The sequence below is a fragment of the Hylobates moloch genome, unplaced genomic scaffold, assembly GCF_009828535.3.
Source record: "Hylobates moloch isolate HMO894 unplaced genomic scaffold, HMol_V3 SCAFFOLD_23, whole genome shotgun sequence".
Lineage (NCBI taxonomy): Eukaryota > Metazoa > Chordata > Mammalia > Primates > Hylobatidae > Hylobates > Hylobates moloch.
The window spans coordinates 13680034-13692974 of record NW_026652298.1 but is presented as its reverse complement, the minus strand read 5'-3'; positions in this window follow the sequence as shown (position 1 = coordinate 13692974).

Here is a 12941-nt window from a genome sequence, read left to right as displayed (position 1 = left end):
CTAAAAAAAAAAAAAAAAAAAAAAAAGAATTCTTTTCATGGCATATCTGGACTCTGAGTCATGAAATAGAGTAGATCTAAAAACATAAGTAGGAAGACAAAAATGAATAAAATACTCAGCTAAAAGATGGGAAATAATTGGTGGCATAAAGGGACCAATGGCCTTGGGCAATTCTAAACATTTCAGTATCTTATTACTAAATCAAACACATCAGCAATGGTGTACAGATTTAAGGACACAAAAACACCCTATCATAATGTTTATGTTGATCAGCTTCAGCTGGTTCAGTCTTTAACATTTTAGGATGAATGTTTTGGCAAAAATTGAAGGAAAGAATAATAAAAGATGAAAACAGTTGGAAATAGTCTAGAGAATGCAATGTTAAACATTAATTGAATAACTACGGAAGTGTTTGCAGTGGGGACAGGCGGATTTTCAATACACTTAGAAAATCTGGCCTAGGAGGAAGTAGGGTAGTCTCACAGTGGCAAGAGAAAGAAAAGACAGCCTCTCTCTTTAGGAACTGAAGACCCAGAGGTAGCAGTGCTAATAGTTGGCTGGTGCCTTGGGGGAGGCAGAGAGGCTCCAGCCAGCTGCAGAATGCTGGAGCTTTAGAACTTGGGGAGCAGGAAGAGAACAAAAAATAGTGACAGAGAAAAAGCAAAGAACTTATTAGTGGGGTAGTTGGGGTTGGGATTTCAGCAATAAACATACCTTTAGAATGGGATTAAGTTCAGTCATGGCTGTAGGCATGAGGGCAATTCATATTCTAAAATTTACTGGAAAATATTTTGGTGGAGGTAATCACATGGCATAAAGGAAATGTCTGTCCACACGTCTTTTGAAAGGGCACCTGTGTTGCTGAGCAGAAACAGATAACTCATTCTCAGAAGCATGTGTGCTCAGTATTCACATGCATCAGAAACATTTTTTTCCTGTGACACTTCTAACATCTTGCTTACTGACACAACATTTTCATTCCCAGCTCTTTTCTTAACCAGAAGCATTGATGTAATTTGAAAAGAAGATAACTTTAGCTTCAGAGAGCTTCGCCGAATTCCATAAATCTAAAAATATTTTTGTGGTTTTTCATTTCCAATATTTAGGTAATTCTGCCTCTACCTTTATCTATCTGCTCTTCTGAACTCTAATAGGCTAATTCAGAGGTACATTGCCACATTATTTTTATTCATTTGTGTAATGGAAATACATCTACCTTCCTCTTATGTCTTCTTGAGTATGTTTAGGAATGTGCTTCCAAACTACAATACTTGAAGTGGCCCCAATGGTGAGTGGTGGCCCAGTGACAGAGCTTCTCCTTTGAGCTCAGTGTAAGAGGGAAGGCTACTCTAATCTATCTGTGCCAGCTGCAAGGGTGTAAAAACTCCTTGTTATAACCCATGCATCACTTCTGGACCTCATTTTAGCGACTAGTTTGAAGTATACTTTCCTTTTATCATAAGTTTTACAGAAATATTGAAGTTAGCACAAGTTACAGGGTATAAATTTCTGAAGTGAATGGGACCAATGGGATCAGCTTCAGATCCCATGAAGTGTAATGGGGTCACTTAGTGCTCTTAATGGGTCACAGTTTCTTTAAAAAATCTGACAGGAACTATAGGCCATCTTCCCTAAGCAAAAGCAAAACAGACATCAATTTTGTATACAGTTTTAGAAAGTTCAGAAATGTCTCTGCCCAGCCATGAAATAGCTTCAAATCTAGATCGTTTCATTTTGTATTTAGAAAACAGTTAAGTGTATGGATAAAGTTTTATTTGCAGAGAATTTGTTAATAATTATGTTGAAATAAGTTTAATATCTGTTTCCATTAAATCAAAATAGTTTTTTCTCTCATCCAGATGACTTCTTTTGACACATTTAGATGATTGCTCAGATTTAGTTGTATTGTATCTTAGCCAGTATGTATTTGATTAAAATTGGATAGGGAGTTTGTGCAGATGAGAGGGTTTCAACATTCATTTATGCTGCATCATCCAAGCATCCATACTTATATTTCCAAATAGGTCTTGAAGTCACACTCAACGTATTTAAATATTCATTTAACAGGAAATAAATGCTATTTGTAAATCATTGGGTTAAAAAATCATACTTACTGATTCAGAACAACTTCCTTTAATAACCTCTAACCCTAATCTTGCACCAGTACTTATTTATCATGCTTTATACCTTTGTTCCTTTTGTTTAGGTAAGCATTTATATTTAAAATTTTTGTCATATTTTGTGGTTGTATACCCAATCCTGATTTTTTAATCTTAACATGATAGGTCAACCACACTGCTCCAATATTGTTATTGCATACTATCAACTTTTTCCTCATTTGCAGTAATTGCTCTTTAACAACTCTCTAATCACTAGCCAATCTGTTCTGCTAGGTTCCTTTCTCTGGTTGCCATAGCAACCGATAAGCTGGTCAAAATTTCATATCCAGTTTCCTTATAAGCCTGACAGAGACCTTTCAGAAATACTAGTATATCTTAAAAAGTTACTTAAAAAACAGCAACAGCAACAACACATGATTTTCAGCTAGAATGTTTATAGAATGTACCATAGACTTTGAGATGGAAAGGACCTTAGATTTCATCTACTCCTCGTTTCTGCCCAGTTCAAAAAATCCCCTGTATTAGATCACTGGTAAGTATTCATCTAACCTTGGAAACTGTGATAGGACATCCTCACTTTTTGGTGCAGTCTGTTCATTGTCGATGACTGTAATAATTATATAGTTATTTCTTGTGTTTATTAGGAATATGCTTCCCAGTAACTTATTTTTTTATTATACTTTAAGTTCTAGGGTACATGTGCACAATGTGCAGGTTTGTTACATATGTATACATGCACCATGTTGGTGTGCTGCACCCATTAACTTATCATTTAACATTAGGTATATGTCCTAATGCTATCCCTCCCCGCTCCCCCCACCACACAACAGGCCCCAGTGTGTGATGTTCCCCTTCCTGTGTCCAAGTGTTCTCATTATTCAATTCCCACCTATGAGTGGGAACATGGGGTGTTTGGTTTTTTGTCCTTGCGATAGTTTACTGAGAATGATGATTTCCAGCTTCATCCATGTCCCTACAAAGGACATGAACTCATCGTTTTTTATGGCTGCATAGTATTCCATGGTGTATATGTGCCACATTTTCTTAATCCAGTCTATCGTTGTTGGACATTTGGGTTGGTTCCAAGTCTTTGCTATTGTAAATAGTGCCGCAATAAACATACATGTGCATGTGTCTTTATAGCAGCATGATTCATAATCCTTTGGGTATATACCCAGTAATGGGATGGCTGGGTCAAATGGTATTTCTAATGGGATGGCTGGGTCAAATGGTATTTCTAGTTCTAGTTCCTTGAGGAATAGCCACACTGTCTTCCACAATGGTTGAACCAGTTTGTAAACTGTAGTCCCACCAGTAAAAAGTGTTCCTATTTCTCCACATCCCCTCCAGCACCTGTTGTTTCCTGACTTTTTAATGATGGCCATTCAAACTGGTGTGAGATGGTATCTCATTGTGGTTTTGATTTGCATTTCTCTGATGGCCAGTGATGATGAGCATTTTTTCATGTGTCTTTTGGCTTCATAAATGTCTTCTTTTGAGAAGCGTCTGTTCATATCCTTTGCCCACTTTGTGATGGGGTTGTTTGTTTCTTCTTCTAAATTTATTTCAGTTCTTTGTAGATTCTGGATATTAGCCCTTTGTCAGATGAGTAGATTGCAAAAATGTTCTCCCATTCTGTAGGTTGCCTGTTTCACTCTGATGGTAGTTTCTTTTGCTGTGCAGAAGCTCTTTAGTTTAATTAGATCCCACTTGTCAATTTTGGCTTTTGTTGCCATTGCTTTTGGTGTTTTAGACATGAAGTCCTTGCCCATGCCTATGTCCTGAATGGTATTGCCCAGGTTTTCTTCTAGGGATTTTATGTTTTTAGGTCTAACATGTAAGTCTTTAATCCATCTTGAATTAATTTTTGTATAAGATGTAAGGAAGGGATGCAGTTTCAGCTTTCTACATATGGCTAGCCAGTTTTCCCAGCACTATTTATTAATAGCCTACCAACCAAAAAAGTCCAGGACCAGACAGATTCACAGCTGAATTCTACCAGAGGTACAAGGAGGAGCTGGTACCATTCCTTCTGAAACTATTCCAATCAATAGAGAAAGAGGGATCCCTCCCTAACTCATTTTATTAGGCCAGCATCATCCTGATACCAAAGCCTGGCAGAGACACAACCAACAAAGAGAATTTTAGACCAATATCCCTGATGAACATTGATGCAAAAATCCTCAATAAAATACAGGCAAACCAAATCCAGCAGCACATCAAAAAGCTTATCCACCATGATCAAGTAGGCTTCATCCCTGGAATGCAAGGCTGGTTCAACATATGCAAATCAATAAACATAATCCAGCATATAAACAGAACCAATGACAAAAACCATATGATTATCTCAATAGATGCAGAAAAGGCCTTTGACAAAATTCAACAACACTTCATGCTAAAAACTCTCAATAAATTAGGTATTGATGGGACATATCTCAAAATAATAAGAGCTATTTATGACAAACCCACTGCCAATATCATACTGAATGGGCAGCAACTGGAAACATTCTCTTTGAAAACTGGCACAAGACAGGGACGCTCTCTCTCACCACTCCTATTCAACATAGTGTTGGAAGTTCTGGCCAGGGCAATCAGGCAGTAGAAAGAAATAAATGGTATTCAATTAGGAAAAAATGAAGTCAAATTGTCCCTGTTTGCAGATGACATGACTGTATATTTAGAAAACCCCATCATCTCAGCCCAAAATCTCCTTAAGCTATAAGCAACTTCAGCAAAGTCTCAGCATACAAAATCAATGTGCAAAAAATCACAATCATTCTTATACACCAATAGCAGACAAACGGAGAGCCAAATCAGGAGTAAACCCCCATTCACAATTGCTTCAAAGAGAATAAAATACCTAGGAATCCAACTACAAGGGATGTGAAGGACCTGTTCAAGGAGAACTACAAACCACTGCTCAACGAAATAAAAGAGGACACAAACAAATGGAAGAACATTCCCTGCTCATGGATAGGAAGAATCAATGTCGTGAAAAAAATGGCCATACTGCCAAGGTAATTTATAGATTCAATGCCATCCCCATCAAGCTACCAATGACTTTCTTCACAGAATTGGAAAAAACTACTTTAAAGTTCATATGGAACCAAAAAAGGGCCCACATTGCCAAGACAATCCTAAGCCAAAAGAGCAAAGCTGGAGGCATCACTCTACCTGAATTCAAACTATACTACAAGGCTACAGTAACCAAAACAGCATGGTATTGGTACCAAAACAGAGATATAGACCAATGGAACAGAACAGAGCCCTGAGAAGTAATACCACACATCTACAACCATCTGATCTTTGACAAAACTGACAAAAACAAGAAATGGGGAAATGATTCTCTATTTAACAAATGGTGCTTCCCAGTAACTTCTATACACTAATTCTTGTTATTTTATGTGAGATTTCCCAAAATAAATGGGGTTTATTTTTCATTTGTCAAACATTCAAATATTTCAAGACAGGTATTATGGAAGTCGTCATCTCAATTTTGCCTTCCCAGGATCCATTTCCCTTTCTTTCTATCGTAAGTCAATTTCCCATTGGGACATTATCTTCATCTTATTTCACAAAGGAGGAAACTGAGTCACAAAGAAGTGAAATGACTTGCTTAGGGCCATGCAACTTGCAGATGGAGGTAAAGAGATTCAGATCTATCTTTACGTAACCCCTACTAATGATACCACCACATATGAATAACAGTACAATCCCAGGAAATGGTCATGATTATAATTCAGAAATATAGCAGTACCTAAAATACTCTCTCTCATACACATATCTATCTTCATTATGGCTTTTAAATGTTATGCATTTTAGTATGTTTTAGTTCTTTGGAGATTGGTTAACAAGCCAAGGTATATGTGGCAGCGTTTATTTGTCAGTGTTTAGTGAACTACAATACTGGATAGGGTCATCAGGATAGTTAACAGAGCTATTATACATGGAAAAGTGTATTTTAACATTTTATTGTCTATAATATTTTCATAAATATTTAGAGTAGATATATCTGCAAATATATGCAACAACTTTTGCAGAGTTTCATGATATGTTGGAATCAGAACTCAATAGTAATTGATGGCAACTGTAAACAAAGGAATTGGTATTATGCTAATTAAACTCAATATCTAAACATTCTGTCATAATTCTGCCCTATGTATTATAAACAAGTAATGTTTCAATGATTAATCATTAAGTGACTAAAAATCCCAGCTAACTGAAGTGTTCTTTATTTGATTTTAAGGACAATTTTCAATGTACTTTCGGCCCTTTGGCTCTGTTTTGATGACTTTTCTGTGTTTGGCCTCTGATTGAACTTATTTTATCTCTTGATCATTAGCTTGTTCTTTAAGACTTGGCTGGGAGACTTGCATCCCTGGGCAGAAAAAAGAATCAGCATTTTGTCAACTCCCCAGATCTACCTGGCCATGAATTTGAGCAAATCTAGGGCAGCTTGGCAGAGGGGTTAGGCATAGCTCTTTGACTGTCATTTCTGTTTCTCTGTCACATTGTGTTAGGCCTGTTGCACCAGCAGGTGTCATACTGGTCTGCACTTTTCCACAGAAATACATCAGGTAAAAATTCAGAATCATTTTCTGTTCCATATACTCTGAAAAACAGAATACTAGCTTCAAGCAATCTACCATACAGAGTGGTAAGTTGCTCTATTTTCATTAATGTATCAAATATGAAGACCTTTTCCCTCTCCTATGTCTCTGACGGAAAGTGCACACAGTATTAGGGGTATCAGTGTAGGAAGCTAGTCTGCCTTCTTCACATGGGTCAAAGCCTTTGCCATGCTAGGGTTGAGGCTGCATTGCCAGAGAGACATGCATTTCACTCAGTACTTTTCAGACTACATCACAATCACTTGGAGGTCTGCTTGCAATAAGGATTGCTGGGATGTACCCCCAGAGTTTCCAAATCTATGTTTTCTACAAGTTCCAAGATGCTACTGATGCTGGGACCAGGTTTTTAGATACCCAGCTTTAACTTAAGGCTTTGTTTGCACTTGGCAGACTTATTCAGTTGGATAAATTAGGATCATTTTGTTTTCTTCTTCACCATTTAATAGAATAGCCCAGCATTTGAAGATTTGGGGAGTAGCTCACATTACAAAGGCTTCTTAGAAATAAGGGCATGAGATAAAACCACACTTTAGGTATTCTGTTACATTGTAAGGTTTCTGGATGCAAGTTACAAAAATTATTTTAGCTAACTTACGTACGCTATAATGAACACTGTAGGATTACCACCCAGGTCTCCTTTTCCAGCCACTGCACCCATTCCCTAAAAACTGAAAATGCTTGGATAATGGCTTACAGCTGTGACCTTTGACTGGCGAGATTACCATTGACTGGCGAGAGGTGCCTCTCCCAGAGATGTCTAGGAAGTTTCACACCCACTTTCCTTTGCTGGGGTGGTCACTGACTGATTGATATGAAGGTACTAAAGTCCAAATTTGCTCTTTCAGTCCACTTGAATTAAAGTGGGACATTCTGTGGTGCAACTTAACAGTCTGCAACAGTAATGTCCAATATAGAGCTAACCACATGTGGCTACTGAGACTTTGGAACCTGGCTAGTCTGAACTGAGATATGTCAGAACTGTAAAATACACAGTGATTTTGTAGATTTACTAAGAAGGAAAGAATGCAAAATGTTTTATGAATAATTTGTTATATTGATTACATGTAAAAATGACAATATTTTGTATATTTTGGGTTAAAGTGTGTTAAAAATAATTTACCTATTTATTTGTACATATGTGGCTTACACAGTATTTCCATTGGGCAGCACTGGTCTAGAGCCTCCATAGCCACAGGGGTCAGGTCAAAGTTCAGCTTTATTTGAGAGCATATATATCTCCAGAAAAAAAATCAAGATTGGATAAGCAGAGGGCTGAGGTCAGCCTCCCAGCGAAAAGTCAGAATGCCTTAGCAGTTTCTGCATCTGAACCAATTCCTGTACTCTGAATTCATCAATTAAAGGAGAGTCTGGGTCCCCACAAGGAAAGACCCTCCAACACTATGGCAAAGATGTACAGTAATGTGTGCATTTGATCGCCCCATTCCTTCCCCCAAAGATACTTGTAGCTGTTTACTAGGTTAAAAATCAACTAGGGAAAAGAGAATACCCACACCTGTTGAGGGCTACTGGATACAGGGTTTGAATTGACATTGACACCAGGGAACTCAGACCACAATAATTGACCCCCTGTTGGAATAAGGACATATCAATTCCAGTAATAAATGGAGTTCTATCCCACATTCATCTCATGGTGGGTCCGTTAGGTCCATGGTGATCCATTAGGTGGCAATTTCTTTTTTTTTTTTTTTTATTTTAAAGTGATTTTATTTGTATTGTATTTTATTTTTAACTGACAAAATAATTATATAGATATATTTATGGGGTACAATGTGATGTTTTGATACATGTACACATTGTGGAATGATTAAATCATGGTAATTAACATATCCCACATTCAATACATACTTATTTTTTATGGTGAGAACATTTAAAATTTACTCTTTTAATAATTTGAAATACATAATACATTATTATTAACTATGTAGTGACCATGCTGTGCAGATTACTATTGCATGCTGTGCAGTGGATCATCTAATACTATCCAGCAATCCTACTTCTTGGTATATATCTAAAGGAATTGAAATCAGTATGTTGAAGAGATATCTGCACTCCCATGGTCATTGCAGCTTTATTTACGAGGGTCAAGATACGGAATTAACCTAAGTGTCAGTGGATGAATGGAAAAAGAAAACGTTTATATACACGCATATAAAACACCATATGATGTCACTTACATGTGGAATCTTAGTCAAACTCATAGAAGTAGAGAGTGGAATGGTGATTACTAGGGTCTGGGGAGGCAGATGGGAAGAACAGAGAAAATGGAAATGATGATCAAAGAGCACAAAGTTAGTTTCACTTGATTTTTTACAATCTAAAAAAGAAGTATCATTTTATATTTGTCACAAGTTAGGAAATACATTTGGTTGTTTTTGGTTTTTGGTTTTTGATTTTTTGAGACAGGGTCTCACTCTGTCATCCATGCTGGAGTGCAGCAGAGTGTTGATGACTCACTGCAGCCTCAAGCTCTCAGGCTCTGATCTCCCTCCCTGGCTCAAGCAATCCTCCTACCTCAGCCTCCTAGGTAGCTGGGACTACAGGCACATGCCACCACACCGACTAATTTTTTTATCTTTTGTAGAGATGGGGGTCCCACTATGTTGCCCAGGCTAGTCTTGATCTCCTGGGCTCAAGCCATCCTCCTGCCTCAGCCTCACAAAGTGCTGGGATTACAGACATGAGCCACTGCAACTGGCCAAAAACATCTTGTTTTTTTTTAAATGTCCTTTCTCATACATAGCTGTGGAATTTCATTTTCTGGAATTCAAATATTTACAAAAACTGTAGCTTCTTATATTTAGGAATTCATTCAAATACCAAACAATTTTCTTTTTGTAAAATTTAAAATCTTCAGTAACAGCAAACCCTCCCCTGCTTCTCTTAAGTTTGTCATCAAGGCCATGTTCCCTGACTTTTGATAGTCTAATATTATGGCCATCATGTATACTTTATTTCAGTCAGTGGTTTAACGACTAAAACATTTCTAAATAACGAAAGTCCAATTTAAAGCTTACTTCAAATATTATTGGACTTACTTTTCTTTTTTTTTTTTTTATTATACTTTAGGTTTTAGGGTACATGTGCACAATGTGCAGGTTTGTTACATATGTATCCATGTGCCATGTTGATTTCCTGCACCCATTAGCTCGTCATTTAGCATTAGGTATATCTCCTAATGCTGTCCCCACCCCCCCCCACCCCCCACCCCACAACAGTACCCGGAATGTGATGTTCCCCTTCCTGTGTCCATGAGTTCTCATTGTTCAATTCCCACCTATGAGTGAGAACATGCGGTGTTTGGTTTTTTGTCCTTGCGATAGTTTACTGAGAATGATGTTTTCCAGTTTCATCCATGTCCCTACAAAGGACACGAACTCATCATTTTTTATGGCTGCATAGTATTCCATGGTGTATATGTGCCACATTTTCTTAATCCAGTCTATTGTTGTTGGACATTTGGGTTGGTTCCAAGTCTTTGCTATTGTGAATAGTGCCGCAATAAACATACGTGTGCATGTGTCTTTATAGCAGCATGATTTATACTCCTTTGGGTATATACCCAGTAATGGGATGGCTGGGTCAAATGGTATTTCTAGTTCTAGATCCCTGAGGAATCGCCACACTGACTTCCACAATGGTTGAACTAGTTTACAGTCCCACCAACAGTGTAAAAGTGTTCCTATTTCTCCACATCCTCTCCAGCACCTGTTGTTTCCTGATTTTTTAATGATGGCCATTCTAACTGGTGTGAGATGGTATCTCACTGTGGTTTTGATTTGCATTTCTCTGATGGCCAGTGATGATGAGCATTTCTTCATGTGTTTTCTGGCTGCATAAATGTCTTCTTTTGAGAAGTGTCTGTTCATGTCCTTTGCCCACTTTTTGATGGGGTTGTTTGTTTTTTTCTTGTAAATTTGTTTGAGTTCATTGTAGATTCTGGATATTAGCCCTTTGTCAGATGAGTAGGTTGCAAAAATTTTCTCCCATTCTGTAGGTTGCCTGTTCACTCTGATGGTAGTTTCTTTTGCTGTGCAGAAGCTCTTTAGTTTAATGAGATCCCATTTGTCAATTTTGGGTTTTGTTGCCATTGCTTTTGTTGTTTTAGACATGAAGTCCTTGCCCACGCCTATGGCCTGAATGGTATTGCCTAGCCATATGTAGAAAGCTGAAACTGGATCCCTTCCTTACACCTTATACAAAAATTAATTCAAGATGGATTAAAGACTTAAATGTTAGACCTAAAACCATTAAAATCCTAGGTGGCAATTTCTTTAGCTCCTAAATATATATTCATAATGGAACACTCACATTTGTTCTTTGACCTGTAAATCCAGTTATTTTCGCAGGAAAAGCCAAGTAGAATCCTTGAAGTTGTTCTCGCCCTATCCCTGCCAATACAGTAAGTCAAATTATAATGCATCCCAAGGAAAATGAGAGATTAGTGCCACATTCAAAGACCAAAATAATGCAGAGATGGTGGTCTCAATCATAACTTCATTAATTTACTAGTATAAAACTTGTAATAACTTGATGAATTGTGACATATGAAAGTGGATTACCAGGCACTTAACCAAGTACTAGCCCTAAATGAAGTCTCTATGACATAGTTTGCAGCTATCAGTCTTGTGAATGCATTCTTTCCACACCACCAGGGAAGAATAAATGATTCACCTTCATATTGAATAGTCAAAAGTGCCTATCACAGTCTGTCTCCAGGTCAATGTTAACTCTTCCACCTGCTGCACAACATAATCTTAAGTGGAACTTGCTAGGCTGGACATTCTTCTGAACATTACTTTCATCCAGTGTATCTATGGCAATGTGTTTAATAGACCTGAAGAGCAAGAAGCTCTCAGCCTTCAGACTACTTTAGTAAACTCATGTACACCAGAAGGTGAGAGACAAATACCACAAAAATTCAGAGGGCTGCCACATTGGTGAAGAGGTTAGGGGTGCAGAAAGCTGAAGCATGCTGAGACATTCTCTCCAAAGCAAAGGATATGATGCTGTATCCTGTACCTCCTACAATAAAGAGAGAAGGAAAATGCTTGGCATCCCTTTTTGTTGTTTGTGAGGTAGCACTTGAGAATACTGCTAGTTTTAAGTGGGATATAGAGCAAGAAAAGACTGTGTAGCACATCAAAAATGCAGTATAAACATGTCTGCCATTTAGGTCATATAAACCATGGTATCAGAGATAACTGTGGTAGAAAAAGATGACACTAGAAAAGTCCCAGTTGAAGAGTGGCAGAGCAGAACCCTAGAATTCTGAAACAGGCGATTCAATCTTCTGCAAAGAGCCGTACACCATTTATAAAACACTCTTAGGATGCCCCTGGGACTTCAGAGAGACTGAGTATCTAAGCATGGAACATGAAGGGACCATATAGCCAGAGTTGCCCATCATGATTTGGGAGAGTATCAAATCCTCTCATTCACAAAGTTTGGAGGGCCCAGCAGCAATCTACTGTAAGTAAGATGGTAGGATCCATTGTAAGAGGAAAATAATACTTCTGAGAGTTTTGAGCAAGGCTAGAGGCATAGTCAAGCTGCAGAAAGAGGTAGTGCACACTCCCCTATTATGTAAGTTGCTCAGATACTTATACCTGAGCTTGGAACAGATGACTTTGATGGGCATTCCATCCATCCAATGGACAGAAGTGTTAAAAGAAAACATAAACAGGGCTTGGTTCATGGATTGGCTGACTTGCTATGTTGGTGCAAACACAAAATTGACTGATTTTGAACTATAGCTGCACTCAGAGATGTCTCAGAAAGACTGTGGTGTGGGGGAAATCCTCCTAAAGGCAGAGCTTTGGATAGTGAACCTCATCAATTCTGGATGTAAGAGAAGAAACCTCAGGCAGGACACACATGGCTGTGGCAAATGACTTAGCTGGTTGGTCAGAGGCCTGGGCAAGGAGCAAGATTGGGTTAAGAAGGATTAGGAAGATTAGAGTCAAAGAAATAAAGTCTCTTCCCTATGGATAGACATATGGGAGGGGGCACAATATGTAAGGATTTTTGCATGTATATGAGATAGTATCCATTCCAGAAGAGGCACTAAAATTTTACATAAGCAGGATAGTTTTGAAAACATGAGTTTATTTGAAAACTAAAGGAACCGCACATGCAATACCTACATAATTTTGATAGCTTTTCTGATTTA